This window comes from Carcharhinus amblyrhynchos, chromosome 11 (assembly GCF_965287045.1).
Source record: "Carcharhinus amblyrhynchos chromosome 11, sCarAmb.v2.hapA, whole genome shotgun sequence".
NCBI classification, from domain to species: domain Eukaryota; kingdom Metazoa; phylum Chordata; class Chondrichthyes; order Carcharhiniformes; family Carcharhinidae; genus Carcharhinus; species Carcharhinus amblyrhynchos.
Window position 1 is genome coordinate 48,512,978 of NC_137334.1, and position 16,402 is coordinate 48,529,379.

The following is a 16,402-nucleotide window of genomic DNA, read 5'->3' on the forward strand; positions in this document are numbered from 1 at the left end:
TCCTGCTTTCTCCCCATAACCCTTAATTCCCCTGTCTATCAGAAACCTATCTACCCGTGACTTAAATATATTTAGCATGGTAGCCTCCGCCACTTCAACGGGCAGAGAATTCCAGAGATTCACCACCCTTTGAGTGAAGAAGTTCCTCCTCAACTCTGATCTAAACTGCCCCCCTTATCTTGAAGCTGTGCCCTCTAGTCCTGCTATCCTTTCTAAGCAGGAAGAATCTCTCTACCTCTACCCTATCCATCCTCTTCATTATCTTATACATCTCTATAAGATTCCTTCTAAACTCCAACGAGTACAGACTCAGTCTATTTAGTCTCTCTTCATAGGCCAACCCCCTCATCTCCGGTATCAGCCTAGTGAACCTCCTCTGCACTCCCTCCAAGGCCAATATATCCTTCCGCAAGTGCGGCGACCAAAATTGCACACAGTACTCCAGCTGTGGCCTCACCAGTACCCTGTACAGTTGCAGCAAGACCTCCCTGCTTTTATATTCTATCTCCCTCGCTATAAAGGCCAACATTCCATTCGCCTTCTTGATCACCTGCTGCACCTGCAGACTGGGTTTTTGCAACTCGTGCACAAGGACCCCCAGGTCTCTCTGCACCATAGCGTGCTGCAGCTTTTCGCCTTTTAAATAATAATCCCAGTCATAGAGTAGTAGAGTAGTCATAGCGTCATTAGAGTAATAGAGGTTTACAGCATTGGGACAGGCCCTTTGGCCCAACTTGTCCATCCCACCCTTTATTTAAAACCCCTAAGCTAGTCCCAATTGCCCGCATTTGGCCCATATCCCTTGATACCCATCTTACCCATGTAACTTTTCTCTTGATTCTATAAATACTACTTTCTAAACGCTTTTTAAGAGAAAATCGTACCTGCCTCTACTATTACTTCTGGCAGACACTTACCACCCTCTGTGAAAAAATTGCCCTTCGGGACACTTGTATCTTCCCCTCTCACTTTAAACCTATGCCCTCTAGTTTTAGGCTCCCTTACCTTTGGGAAAAGATATTGATTTTCTAGCTGATATATGCCCCTCATTATTTTATAGACCTCTATAAGATTACCCTTCAGCCTTCTACATTCCAGAGAAAAAAGTCCCAGTCTCTCCAACCTCTCCTTATAACTCAAGCCATCAAGTCCCAGTAGCATCCTAGTAAACTCTTTCTTGTTTAATAATATCCTTTTCATAATAGGATGACCAGAACTGTACACAGTATTCCAAGTGTGGCCATACCAATGTCCCATCTCCTGTATTCAATGTTCTGACAATGAAACCAAGAATGCTGAATGTCTTCTTCACCACTCTGTCCACCTGTGACTTTATTTTTAAGGAACTATGAACCTGTACCCCTAGAATTCTCCCCAGTGCCCTACCATTAACTGAGTAAGTCCTGATCTGGTTCAATTTACCAAACTGCATCAACTCACATTTGTCTGAATTAAACTCCATCTGCCATTCTTCAGCCCACTGGCCCAATTGATCAAGATCCTGTTGCAATCAGAGATAACCTTCTTCACTGTCCACTATGCCACCAATCTTGGTGTCATCTGCAAATTTACTAACCATGCCTCCTATATTCTCATCTAAATCATTAACATAAATGACAAATAACAATGGAGTCAGCACTGATCCCTGAGGCACACCGCTGGTCACTGGTCTCCAGTTTGAAAAACAACCTCTACAACCATCCTCTGGCTTCTGCATTAAACAAAAACAGAAAATGCTGTAAAGGCTCAACGTGTCTGGCAGCATCTACGGAGAGAGAAATAGTTAAAATTTCAAATCCATATGGCTCTTCAGTGCTGAAACGAATGCTGATAGATCGTATAGTTGGAAAGGTGGATGGCAAAGGTGGAGCAAATGGTGGTCAGGGATAGTTGGGAGCTCGAGAGATTGACAATGATGTTGCAGTCACAAGACAAAGCGCATATTAATAACTTTATAGACTAAAGAAGGTGCTAATAATGATGTAAAAGTAAGGAAGCTGAAGGTGTTAGTAGAGTGCTGACCCTTGTTCTGCTGTGTAAAAAAAAACAAATTACAGATGGCTTGGTGGGAAAGGGGTTGGGAAAAACAAATGAAAGCTCATGGTCTGAAGCTGTTGAACTCTGCAGTCAAGTGTCCAATCAAAACACTGCAACAGGCCAAAGACAGAAATGAGGGCATGGGAGCAAGATGGTGAGTTAAAATGGCAAGAGACAGGTATGTCAGGGTCATGCTTGCAGACTGAGCAAATGTGTCCTGCGAAGTGGTCATCCAGTCTGCTTTTAGTCTCCTCAATAAAGAAGAGACCACATTGTGAGCAGATCAGTCTGCTTCCAACCTCCTTCCTAAAATCCACAAACAGGACTGTCCTGGTAGATCCACTGCTCCTTTCCTACCCCACTGAATTCATTTCTTCCTACCTTGACTCCACCCTCTCTCCCCTTGTCCAGTATCATCCCACATACTTATGTGATTCCTCTGATGTCCTATGTCATATCAATAGTTTCCAGTTTCCTGGCCCTAACCACCATATCTTCACGATGGACATCCAATCCCTCTACACCCCCCCCATCCTCACCAGGATAGTCTTGAGGATCTCCATGTCAGGGACCTGATCAAGACCATTACTGAATATTCTCCTTTGTCTAACTGAACTTGTTTTGCACTCAACAATTTCCCCTTTAACTTGTCTTACTGGTTGAAAATTAAAGGGGTTATTATGGGTACCCACATGGGCCCCAGTTACACCTGTGTTTTTGTGGGATGTGTGGAACATTCCATGTTCCAGTCCTACTCAGGCCCTCTCTCACGAACCTTTTACTAATACATTGATAACTGTATCACTGCCACTTCATGCTCTCGACTGGACCTGCAAACATTTATCCATTTTCCTTCCAATTTCCACCCCCTCTCACCTTCACATTTCCAAAACTTCCCTTTCCTCGGTTTCCATTTCTAGTGTTAGACTGTCTACCAATATTCATTTCAAGCCCACTGACTCCCACAGCTACTTTGACTACAGCTCCTCACATCATGCTTCCTGTAAGAACTCCACCCCATTCTCCCAGTATCTGTGCTTCAATTGCATTTGTTCCATCTATGCCACCGTACAAAATGGTACATACTCTTGCAACTTCTGACATATCTTCTGTTTTCCTGAATCAAGCTGCTGTAGCACACTACCCCTCCCCCTCCTCCGCACCTGTGTTTGACAGGGCCCTCAAATGTGTCTGACCCATCTCTTGCCCCTCTGCCCTCACCCCTCCCTCCCAGAATCATGGTAGGATTCTCTTTGTCTTCACTTTACGTTCCACCAGCCTCCATATTCAATGGATTATCCTCCGCCAATTCCAACATGATGCCACCACCCAAACACATCTTTCTCTCCCCTCCCTGTCTGCATCCTGTAGGGACAGTTCCCTCCATGATACTCTGGTCACTCCACCCCAGCACATCCTCTTCCCACGCAACCGCAGAAGGTGTAATGTGCGTCCCATTACCTCCTCACTCCTCACAATTAAATGCTTGAAACACACCTTTCAGGCGAAGCAGTGATTCACTTGCACTTCTTTCAATTTTCTTCACTACATTTGCTGCTCACAATGCAGTCTCCTCTGCATTGGGGAGACTAAACACAGGCTGAATGACTACTTCGTGGAACGCCTTCACTCAGTTCGCAAAAATGACCTCTATCTCCCTGTCACTTGCCATTTTAACCCACCATCTTGCTCCCAAGCCCACATTTTTGTTCTTGGCCTGCTGCAAAGTTCCAGTGAAGCCATCTCAACCTGGAGGAACAGCACTTCAACTCCTGATTTGGCACTTTACAGCCTTTTGGACTTAACACTAAGATGATCAACTTTAGACCATGAACTTTGTCCTCCATTTTGATTTTTTTTCCCCAACCCTATTCCTTACATGACTATCTGTAACTTGGTTTGCATTCACAGACTGCTGACCCTTGTTCTGCTATTAACACATTCTGCCCCCTTTCATTCCATTATTAAGACCTTCTTTTGTCTTTACCACTAACATTAACACTCGGTTTGTCTTATGTCCATGACATCTTTGTCAATTTCTCCTGAACTCCCACCTATACCTGACCTTCTATTCTGCTAGACCTTTTCTGCTCCCTTCTCCAATTATATAATCCCCCCTCTTCAGCTCTGAAGAAGTCATACGGACTTGAAACATTAACTCTCTCTCCACGATGCTGCTGGACCTACTGAATCTTTCCATCGTTTTCTATTTTGAGTTCAGATTTCCAGCACGGGCAGTATTTTGCTTTTATTATCCAAGCATATTAATTTTGATAATGGTTGTCTATGATGTGAAAACCAAGATCACACTTACTCCAGTGACATGTTTCATTGTCACCATATGTGATCACCATGAATGCTTGATTGACAAGGTTGGCTATTGCAATTGACCTCCAATAATAGACCAGCTGCTGAACGTGTCTTGGGCTGTGCCTGGAGTTAACTATCACATGGAGGCATAGTTGAAACCAGGACACAGCTTATGGGTTATACCAAGCACAACTCAGTATTGTGCCACTCTATAATTCCATACAACTGAACTCTATAGCATAGTACCACCTACCAGCTGATCAAATTACTATCTGCAGATTATATTTTATAACTGACCTTTCTCTATCTTTCAGATATTTCAGTATCTGCTGTTTGCAAACATTAGTTCAATTATGCTATTCATCAGCTCTTCACCAGTTCCATTGCTCACTAACTCAGTAATGTTGTTTTATGACTGCAAGCATCCTAATATGAATGACACAGTGGCATTATGCTGTTCTAACCGAACAGTGGGTAGATCATGCTTTCACTCATGTTGATTTGCTCTGGATTTCAAACATGTATCATCTGTACTGGAGAGACTATGCCAGCCTCATAAATCTAAGGAATGTTAGGCATAGGCATGTTCAGTAAATTTAGTATTCAGTGGGAGAAGTATTGTCCAGATATAAAGTTGAGAAAATATACAATACATATTTTAAAACAGAAACAAGTTGTTTTTATTCAGTCAACTATTGTTCCAAGCAGAACAGTCAGTTTGAAATAATAAGTGCCACTGTATTATTATTTAGTAATTAATTCTTTATTAAAGTTGAAGTAAGAATTTAAAAATTATTCTGGTATCAACAGGACATAAGTATAGGTGGTGCTGAATGAGGTTTACAAGTAACTTTTATGTTCAACATCAAAAGAAACTATCCCACTGCAAAATTAATAAGGGAGAGCTACACAGTTTCTTCAACTTGGACAGCTAATTCCACAGCATAGAGAATCATAGAAACCCTACAGTACAGAAGTAGGCCATTCAGCCAATCGAGTCTGCTCCAATCACAATCCCACCCAGGCCCTACCCCCATATTCCTACATATTTTACCCACTAATCCCTCAAATCAATGCATCTCAGGACACTAAGGGGCAATCAACCTAACCCACACATCTTTGGATTGTGGGAGGAAACCGGCGCACCTGGAGAAAACCCACGCAGACACAAGGAGAACATGCAAACTCCACACAGTGACCAAGCTGGGAATCAACCCAGGTCCCTGGAGCTGTGAAGCAGCAGTGCTAACCACTGTGCTATCGTGCTGCCCTAACCCATCGTATTTGTAGATTGGCATTCAGAGAATAAGGATTACCCTTCTTACCCTATCTTTTGCTGCATTTGTTAAATATTTATTAAATCACTGCATTAATGCTACAATTGCTGCAGGATTTCAAACCCCTGATATAGTCAATGGAAATGTTGACTTTGACTTTAGAATTGTACATGTCCTCCATTTATCATTGCATAAAGATACTGGATACCAGATAATAATGAATATGCGGGTAGTCCTGGTTACACACCTGACTGAGCACAAGTATTGCACACTGCTCAATAGGAACAGTCATGTGCAATGCAAGACCAGCCCCCATGTGAGTGATTGAATTTCTAGGCCACTGTATTCTGTTGGTTTGATTAACTGTTGCTATAAGTTAAAATTGGAAATCATTTAGCTGTGCAGTTAGAAAATTGAATTTTTTTAAAATTAGTCTCAGTTCAATACATTGGTTAGAGGATCTGATGATATTGATGAAATTAAAGGTCTGAATATACCAGGCTTAATGCTATGTCAGTACTAGTTTTCCTATTCAACTTTATGACACCAGCCACCATGGACTTCAACCCCCATTCCAATCCTGAATTAGTCTCAGATTTGTCTGTGATTCTGTGCTGATCCTGGATTACTTTCTGACTTGTGCCCTTATACTGAATAATCCTACAATTTTGATGTTAACTATGGATTACTCTCTATCCTCTATGTTGACAGTAGATGATGCTTTTTCTCTGTGCCAATCCTATACTAATCTAACTTGCTTTGCTTTACTGTGACTCCCATGTTGATCCTGAACTACTCTCCAATCCCAATACTGACTTGATCTCTCTAGTCTTAACATTAATTCTGAATTTCTGCAATATTCTCACTGTCAGAAGCCTGCTTTTGTCCCCCATATGGCGGAGGCGATGGCACAGTGGCATTGTCACTGACCTAATAAACCAGAGACCCAGGGTAATGTTCTGGATTCAAATCCCACCACGGCAGAAGGTGAAATTTGAATTCAATAAAAATCTGGAATTAAACCATTGTCAATTGTCGTAAAAACTCAGAAGAAAATCTGCCATTCTTGCATGGTCTAGCCTACTAGTCATTCTAGATCCACTGCAATGTGTTTGATTCTTAAAATGTCCTCTGTCAAGCCACCCAGAACAATTGGGAATGGGCAATAAAAAACGAATTCTGTAAATCATCCACAATACCTACAGTACTGCTTCCTGGGTATTGCCCCATTTTTACCAAGCATCACCTTCATATTTAGGATCCCCTTACCATTTCCAGCCATCCAAACTACTTGACTTCTAGTTCCCTGAATCCTACCTGTGCTTTTTCCCTGATGGTATAATAGACCACCCTGTTTTTATGTGGTTTAATTGCTGCTCTCAAGCTTTATAACCATTATTGTGACTGTCATTTTACTGAGTGAATTGAAGCAGCAGCCATGGGAGAGAAAGGCATAGAGCTGGCGACTGAGTTGTTCCTTGTTTTGCCAGTGCTTGAGGCAATAAGGAAGTTCCTCATTCTGGAGAATTGTAAAAAAAATGCCATCCTACCAAACCAAGCAAGCATGGATTAAGCTTGCTGAGACTATTGACAGATGAAATGTAGTGAGGGGGAACTGGGTTGAGTACTGAAAAAGGTTCAATGATCTCGCTTTGGTAAAATGAGTGCAACACCAGACCCGCATCACAGCCGCTGGAATATTCAAACTCCAACAGATAGATCAACTGAGGAGTTGATGGTATTGAATATGGGTGGAATGTGTGCTCGGGCTGCTTACAGACTTCTCAGGCTCACAGCCCCAGAGCAGTTGAGGAATTGCCAGAATTGATACATGCAGTGACCTATGACATTGACCACAGAGGCTTTCTCTATAGCTTTTGTAGGAAAGTAGGGCACATTATGCCCATGAAAGAGTGTTGACAAGAGGAAAAGAGCCCCATTTGTGCATTGTGACCACCATAATGGAAGCAACAATGGAACTGCCCCCAGGAGCAAGTCAGGGAAGGCAAAATTGGCATCCCTAGTGGAGTGGGTGCAAATAGTTAAGTCAGTAAATGGAAGGGATGGTGAGCACTCTTCCCCTTCTGACAGACTCCGCTAAATTGGGAAGCCTCAGAGCGGCAGAGGCTTCTGTTCTCTAAGACTAGTTCTCCATCTTCACCTGTTGTTATACTGAGGGTAGACTCAATTGCTTTCCTTCCCTTTGAACTCTGTTGCCCTCAACATGCCCAGAGATTTTCCTCTCTTGTAGACGATGGTACTCCTCATTTCCACCAGACTCAAAATCTGAGAGTCGTGCTCCCATTCCCAGCTGCTGCCTCTATTCCATTTAGCTGGACTCAATGTCTAGAAGCCTTATCTCCCCCCTCATAGTCCCACAATATCACAAGGATGACAACCTTATATGCCTGACTGCATATAAAACATTCTCCCCACAATATGTGTACACCTAATGGCACTTGTGTACAATTTGCTGAGTTCCTCTCTCAGCCATTCTCCCTGTTATAGGCTCACCGAATTTCAGGGAGCAGCCATGATTGGGTCCCCACTGTATTGCCACCTCCATACCCAGGATCTGCCCCTGACGCAACTTGCAACTGTGTAGACAAATATCAAACTGGCCCTCTTTGAACTTTCAGTGAGCCCCTTATCTAACTTAACTGACTATTGCCAAATTCGCAAGCTTCTAGGGCCATTCTTTCCCCATTCTCCTAAAAGTTGCCAGTGGCAGTAATGGCAAAGGGAAACCAGCTATTTTCAGTACTTACCCAGTTCTGTTATTCCCCCAGTAGGATTTAAATATTCTTCCTCTCTTCTCAGTATTGTTATTAGAGGCTAAAAATTACTTCCTCTCTGACCCCATTCCATATATGAGGATCATAGCAATAGCCTGTCTTGGGCTCACCTCCTGTGCAGTGTGTTATTGCTGTCACTCTTGTCTCAGCAACAGAGAAAAGGATTTGATGCAGAATCTAGCCAAAGTTCGAGTGGACTGATTGTGATGGTCAAAGATATTAAAGAAGTTTTCAAAAGATTTATTCTTTTAAATATGCTCCTTTCCCATTGGCAATTATTAATAGTTCTGTCATTGGTTGCTGCAGGAAAGTAGTCCTTTGTACATTTCAGTGGTCTCTTTGTTGAATCAGGTCCCGACTTAATGTAGACATATTTTGCTTTCGCACAGAATGATGTAGCCTGGCAGGGATTACAGTGGATAATATCATTGCCCAGTCCACTTTTTCCATGACATCTGCAAGGAAGCAGGCTGATCCTTGCTTCCAATGGAAATCTAATTGTATTCAAATAGGTGATATATTCATGCTATTGTATTCTTCATAAAGAAATTAGTAATTCATCTCACACAACAAATTCTAAAATATTAGGTAACATAGGGCAGCTATTGAACAGCCAGCAGGAACATCATGCCTCAAGTATGCTGTGGGGAAATCAATCCCAGTTATTTCTCATCTTGGGTAATTTATAGAGTTCACATTCATTTGTATTTCAAAGACGGCTAGGTATTCCCCATAAAAATAAGACCTCAAAGCAATGCTATAGAGGCAATAACCTGACATTTCTCCATTTACCTAGAAAATGGCATCCCCCAAGTGCAACCTGAAAGAAAATTACCTCTTTTTATAGTTATTTTGTGAACTACATTCAGGTGATACACACTTAGCTGTCATCATCCCCATGAGGTAACATCGACAGCATTTAAGTCTCACAATATTGTTTGGATTGTTGTTGAAGAAATAGTATGTTGCAGGCTTAATATTTTCCTTATATGCAGCAAGATTGTTGTGTTGTAGTAACCCTTTTATTCACTAAGCACTTCTTAGCAGTTGAGGAGCTGTGATGCAGTGTCACCTGCTGGCCTGAAGGTTGCACTTTTTGTTAAATTTCTTTTCCTACATATGTAACATGTAGTTGTCATTTCAGAGCAGAAACATAATATGGCATTCTTGGTCAAGGTAAACATTTTAGCTGATGCAGATCTTCTGCAGATATATTAAATTGTATCCTGTAATGCATGATCTGGTGCAGCCTTGTTGGAAACACATTAAAAAAAGAACCAGCACCTTGGTCTCATGCCCATTTGTCCGTGTTATTATCTGTTCTTGGTTGGCTGCAATGCTCCGGTGAAGCCTGGCACAAGCTGAAGGAGCAACATCCCATCTTCCAGAAGATTAGGCATGTTACAGCCCTCAGGACTTGACATTGAGTTCAACAACTTTACATTTTGAGCTTTCTCCTCAATCTTAAACCCTCATTTCTTTCTTTTTAATATTCCAAACATATATTTATTGGTTGTGGTGTTGATAGTAAGGAGGATAGTTTTGGGCTACAGACTGATATTGATCAGCTGATAAATTGGATAGTGCAATTACAGATGGAATTTAATCCTATTAAGTGTGAGGTGATGTATTTTGGAAGGTCTAATAGGGTAGAGTATACACAATGAACAATAGGTCCCTAGGAAATATTGAGGAACAAAGGGACCTTGGTGTACAAGTCCATACATCCCTGAATGTGGCAGCACAGGTAGACAGTATGGTAAAGAAGGCATATGGAATATTTGCCTTCATTAAACAGGACATAGAATATAGGAGCAGGGAGGTCTTGGTACAACTTTATAAAATATTGGTAAGGGCATGGATGGAGTGTGCAGTTCTGGTCACCATGCTATTGGAAGGATGTAGTGCAGTGGAGGGGATGCAGAGGAGATTCATCAGGATGTTGCCTGGGATGCATCAGCTGTGAGGAGAGACTGGTTGTTTCCCTTGGAGCAGAGGAGGCTGAGAGGGGATCGCTGCAGCTGTATAGGGCATTGGTGAGGCCGCAACTGGAGTACTGTGTGCATTTTTGGGCGCCGCACCTGCGCAAAGATATTTTGGCCTTGGAGGGAGTGCAGAGGAGGTTTACTAGGCTGATACCGGAGTTGAGGGGGTTGAGCTATGAGGAGAGGCTGAATAAACTGGGCTTGTACTCGTTAGAGTTTAGAAGAATGAGGGGAGATCTCATTGAGACGTATAAGATGATGAATGGGATGGATAGGATAGAGGTGGAAAGACTCTTCCCGCTCAAAAAAGACAGTAGGACTAGGGGGCACAGCCTCAAGATAAAAGGGGGGCGGTTTAGAACGGAGTTGAGGAGAAACTTCTTCACCCAAAGGGTGGTGAATCTCTGGAATTCTCTGCCCGTTGAAGTGGTGGAGGCTGCCTCGCTAAATATTTTTAAGACGTGGGTTGATGGGTTTTTGATAGGAGAGGGGATTAAGGGTTATGGGGAGAGGGCGGGAAAGTGGAACTGAGCAGCGACAGATCAGCCATGATCTTATTGAATGGCGGGGCAGGCTCGAAGGGCTGGATGGCCTACTCCTGCTCCTATTTCTTATGTTCTTATGAGAGGCATACATATAGTACATCTTAAGAATCTTTTCCCTAGGGCAGAGGTGTCTAAGACCAGATGGCAAAGGTCATAGGTTTAAAGTGAGGAGTCTATGACTTGAAACGTAAACACTGTTTCTCTCCTCATAGATACAACAACAATGATGTTAGAAAGGGAATTCCAAGATCTTGACCCAACATCCGCAAAGGAGTATTGATTTTCTTTTTGCAAATTAGGATGGTGTGTAGTTTGGTGTTTCCTTGTGTCTGCTGCCCTTGTCCTTCTAGGTGGTAGAGATTGCATGCTTAGAAAATGTTGTTAAAGGAAGCTTTGTAAGTTTTGCAGTGCATCTTGTAGATAGATAGCATACCCTGCTGCCAGTCTGCCTTGGTGTTGGAGGGAGTGAATTTTTAAAGGTGGGGTCCTTTTCAAATGGACTCCTTTGCCCTGGATGGTATTGAGGTTTGAGAGTGTTGTTAGGGCATGCAGACACGTGGACAGCTTTCTACCACAGTCCTAGCTTGTGCCTTCTAGATGCTGGGCAGGCTTTGGTGAATCAGCAGCTGAGTTACTCATACAGAATTCCCAGGCTTCCTGACCCGCTCCTGTAGCCACAGTATTTATATGGCTGGCCCAGCTAAGTTTCTGGTTGGTCTTAGAACCCCTAGGGTGTCTAAGACCAGATGGCATATGTCATAGATTTAAAGCGAGGAGTAAGTGGCTTAGAGGGGAGTCTATGACTCGAAACGTTAACTCTGTTTCTCTCCTGACAGATACTGACAGACCTGTTGAGTTTTTCCAGCATCCTCTGTTCTTGTTTCGGATACCATATATTGCTTATTTTAGGCAAAGAATGTAATGTGAAAGAAGAGTTGCAATCGATCAGGTTTTGAGGTCACTTCCCCCTCACACTTTAGAGGTGAAAGAAAAGGTGTGCTATCAAGTTTAAATAACAGTTAATTACAATTTTAACCTGTTAATATTGTGAAAGTAAGAAACCCTGTGAAATTGGATTTTTTTCATTCTGTGATGGGATGTGAACATCACTGGCAAGGCCAAAATTTGTTGGTTCTTCCATGTTGCCTTTGAGAAATGAGTGATAAGCCATCTTCTTGAACCTCTGCAGTTCATGTGGCATGGGTACTGTTAAAAGTATTAGTCATAAAAAGCTAGGAACTAATTGTTCAGTGAATATGTTTCACCACATTCATTATCACATTGCATGATTGGCCTCCATCCAACTCACAGTCATGTTCTTTTGTGCTAGGCATGACTCCAACCAGTGGGGAGTTTCCCCTGGTTCCCATAGACTTCAATTTTGCCATGTCTCCTCAATGCCACACTCAATGAGATGCTGCCTTGAAATCATGGGCAGTACTCTTACCTTATCTCTTGAATTCAGCTCTTTTCTCCCTTCTTTGGACCAAGGCCATAATGAGGCTTGGAGCCGAGTCAACCTGGTAGATCCCAAACTGAGCATTAGTGACAGGATTTTACTGACAGAGTTCTTCCCAAAAATGCTGTCAATGACACCTTCCATCAATTTGCTTTTGATTGACTGGTGGAGTGGCTGTTGTCTAGATTGGAATATGCTGGAATGTGTTGGAAAAGCTCAGCATGTCTGGCAGCATCTGTGAACAGAGAAATAGAAAAAATGTTTGGAGTCTGATATATCTCCTCTTCGGAACAGACTGGATTTGTCCTTTTTATGAACAGGACGTACCTGGGTGATTGTCAGATAGGTACTAATGCTTATCTGTATAGGAACAGCTTGGCCAGAAGTGTGGCTAGTTCTAGGCCAAATTCTTTAGTCCTGTGAAAAGGTTGCTGTTAGGGCTGATGGCTTCTGCCATTTATTGATATCATGTGGAGTCAATCAAATTGATGAAAGATGAAATGCTGAGGACCTCAGAAAGAAGCCAAGGTCAATCATTCACTTGGTATTTCTAGTAAAAGTTGGTTGCGAATGCCTCAGTCTTGACTTTTTGCACTGCTATGCTGGGCTCTGCCTCACTGAGGATGGAAATGTATCTGGAGCCTTCTCCTTGGTTTGTTGTTAATTGTCCATTACCAGTTGAAAATGGCAGGACTGCAGAGGCTTGATCTAATCTGTCTATGCAAGTTGCTACTCCTGTTTTAGAATGCATTTTAGGTTGGTCTGGTATTGCTTTTGGCAAACTGGGTTGATGCCCTGGCTTGATGGTAGAATGAGAGATGTGCTGAGCCAAGTGTTGCCCATGTGTTTGAATACAATTCTGCTGCTATTGATATCCAACCTGAATTTCATGCTCCTGTCCTTGCAATGGAACCGAAGATTTGGGAGGAGTTTAGGATACTAGTGAATATAACAACATCAGCTCGTTGCTTAACAACTCTCCCAATTTTAGCACAAGCCCCCCTCAGATGTTAGTTGATGAGGTCTTTGCATTGGTAGGATATGCCTTGGTTGTTTTAATTTGGGTCAATGTCTGTTGGTCTATCCTGATTTATTCTTATTCAACTTTTCTGTGGTGGTTTGATGATACTGAGTGGCTTGCTAGGCATTTCAGAGGGCAGTTAAGAGTCAACCACATTGCTGTGAGTCTGAAGTTAACATAGGCCTTCCTTAAACAGCATTACTTAATCAGATGTGTGTTTACCACAAACTAGTTTTTTCATGATTGCCATTACTGAAACAAAAATTAATTAATTGAATTTAAATTCCACAGTGGTGAGATTTAACACCTGTCTCTGGAATATTGAAATGCGTTTTACAGAGCACAGTGATCTCCAGTTGACCAGCTGAGAAGTTGGTAATGAGCCATCCAACATACTGATTTGCAGTTAAGCAATTTTACACGGGGAGCAGCATTAATTATTTAAAGACGAGATTTCTTGATCCTATCTCGGGAGGAAGTCCTGCCTTAGAAAGCTGCCGGCCAGTCAGATGGCCAGCAGCTCTGTTGTTCCAGCATTGTCAGGCAGGTGCCATGGTCAACGCTGGGACTACAGACATCTCTAGTGAAAAGGCCCTGACTTAAGGTAAGTCGGGGGTGTCACCGGGGTCAGGCTGATAGGGCCCAGTAAAGGATGGGGAATTCAGGTTTGAGAGGCCAGATGGGGAAGGTAAAGGAGGAAGTATTACCTTGCTGGGGAGTGAAGAAGCTTCCAATGGGGAGACAACCCACAAAGGAGGTGCTCTCCTTTGCCTGACACCAGCCACTGGATCCTGCCTTCAGAACCACCAATGGGGCAGTGTAAAATCCTGCCAATTATTCTTGGCCTCTGGATTACTAGTCTAAACAGTTTCACAATACTACTATTCCTAGGGAGTAATTTACTACAGCCTTGTTTTTATTCCATAGGTGATGAATTTCTTAGCTTTCCTTTAAAGTCATCTGATGAACATATGCTTGTCTTGCAACCTGGCTGATATTACCGAGGTCCCCATGGCTGGCTGAAACAAATGTGTTCCTATACAATTCGAGTCTTCTTGTAGTCATAGAAAGAACTTTGTGGATCTTTTATGCAGTAGAAGCAACTGTGAGGTCATCCACTTTGGCAGGAATAATAGTAGGAAGGACTACTACTTAAAGGGTGAAAAGCTGCAGCATGCTTACGGTGCAGAGGGACTTGGGGATCCTTGTGCATGAGTCGCAAAAACCCAGCCTACAGGTGCAGCAGGTGGTCAGGAAGGCAAATGGGATACTGGCCTTCATAGCGAGGGGGATTGAATATATAAGTAGGGAGGTCTTGCTGCAACTGTACAGGGCACTGGTGAGGCAGCAGCTGGAGTACATAAGAACATAAGAAATAGGAGCAGGAGTAGACCATCTAGCCCTTTGAGCCTGCCCCGCCATTCAATAAGATCATGGCTGATCTGTCGTGGCTCAGTTCCACATTCCCGCTCTCTCCCCATAACCCTTAATCCCCTCTCTTATCAAAAACCCATCAACCCGCTTCTTAAAAATATTTAGCGAGGCAGCCTCCACCACTTCAACGGGCAGAGAATTCCAGAGATTCACCACCCTTTGGGTGAAGAAGTTTCTCCTCAACTCCGTTCTAAACCGCCCCCCTTTTATCTTGAGGCTGTGCCCCCTAGTCCTACTGTCTTTTTTGAGCGGGAAGAGTCTTTCCACCTCTATCCTATCCATCCCATTCATCATCTTATACGTCTCAATGAGATCTCCCCTCATTCTTCTAAACTCTAACGAGTACAAGCCCAGTTTATTCAGCCTCTCCTCATAGCTCAACCCCCTCAACTCTGGCATCAGCCTAGTAAACCTCCTCTGCACTCCCTCCAAGGCCAAAATATCCTTGCATAAGTACGGTGCCCAAAACTGCACACAGTACTCCAGCTGCAGCCTCACCAATGCCCTATACAGCTGCAGCAAGACCTTCCTACTTTTATATTCAATCCCCCTCGCGATGAAGGCCAGCATCCCATTAGCCTTCCTGACCACCTGCTGCACCTGCAAACTGGGTTTTTGCGACTCATGCACAAGGACCCCGAGGTCCCTCTGCACCGTTGCCTGCTGCAGTTTTTTGCCACGTAAGTAATAATCCTTCCTACCATTATTCCTACCAAAGTGGACCACCTCGCACTTGCCAACATTAAATTTCATTTGCCAGTTCCTGGCCCATTCGCCCAGCCTATCTAGATCCTTCTGCAGACTCTCCACACCCTCCGCACAATTTGCCGTTCCACCAATCTTGGTGTCATCAGCAAATTTCAACACCATACACTCACTCGGTTCCCTCCTCCAGATCATCTATATAAATGGTAAATAGCTGAGGCCCCAGCACCGACCCCTGGGGCACTCCACTAGTCACCATCTGCCAATCCGAATAGCACCCATTGACCCCCACTCTCTGCCTCCTATTTGACAACCAATCCTCTATCCACGTTAACACCCTACCCCCAACTCCATGTCCCCTGACCTTCTGCAATAACCTCGTGTGAGGCACCTTGTCAAACACCTTCTGAAAATCAAGAAACACCACATCCACCGGCTCTCCTCTATCCAACGCCCTAGACACATCCTCATAGAACTCCAGTAAATTTGTCAGACACGACTTCCCCTTAACGAAACCGTGCTGCGTCTGCTCTATCAAGCAATTCCCCTCAAGATGCCTCGCTATTTCTTCCTTGATGACAGATTCTAACATTTTACCTACAACAGACGTTAAATTAACCGGCCTATAATTCCCTGCCTTTTGCCTGGCACCCTTCTTAAACAACGGCGTAACATTAGCCGTTTTCCAGTCTTCCGGCACTTCCCCGGAATCCAGCGACGTCTGGAAAATAACCACCAAGGCATCCACTATCACCTCCGCCATTTCTTTCAGAACCCTCGGATGCATTGCATCAGGTCCTGGGGACTTGTCCACAATCAGTCCCTCCAGTCTGT

The 16,402-nt window shown here is 43.4% G+C and overlaps 1 protein-coding gene across 2 annotated transcripts in view; it reads left to right on the forward strand.

The window, feature by feature from the left end:
- Positions 1-16,402, forward strand: part of erich2 (glutamate-rich 2) — a 121,617-nt gene that overhangs the window by 62,867 nt on the left and 42,348 nt on the right. The window lies entirely within an intron of this gene.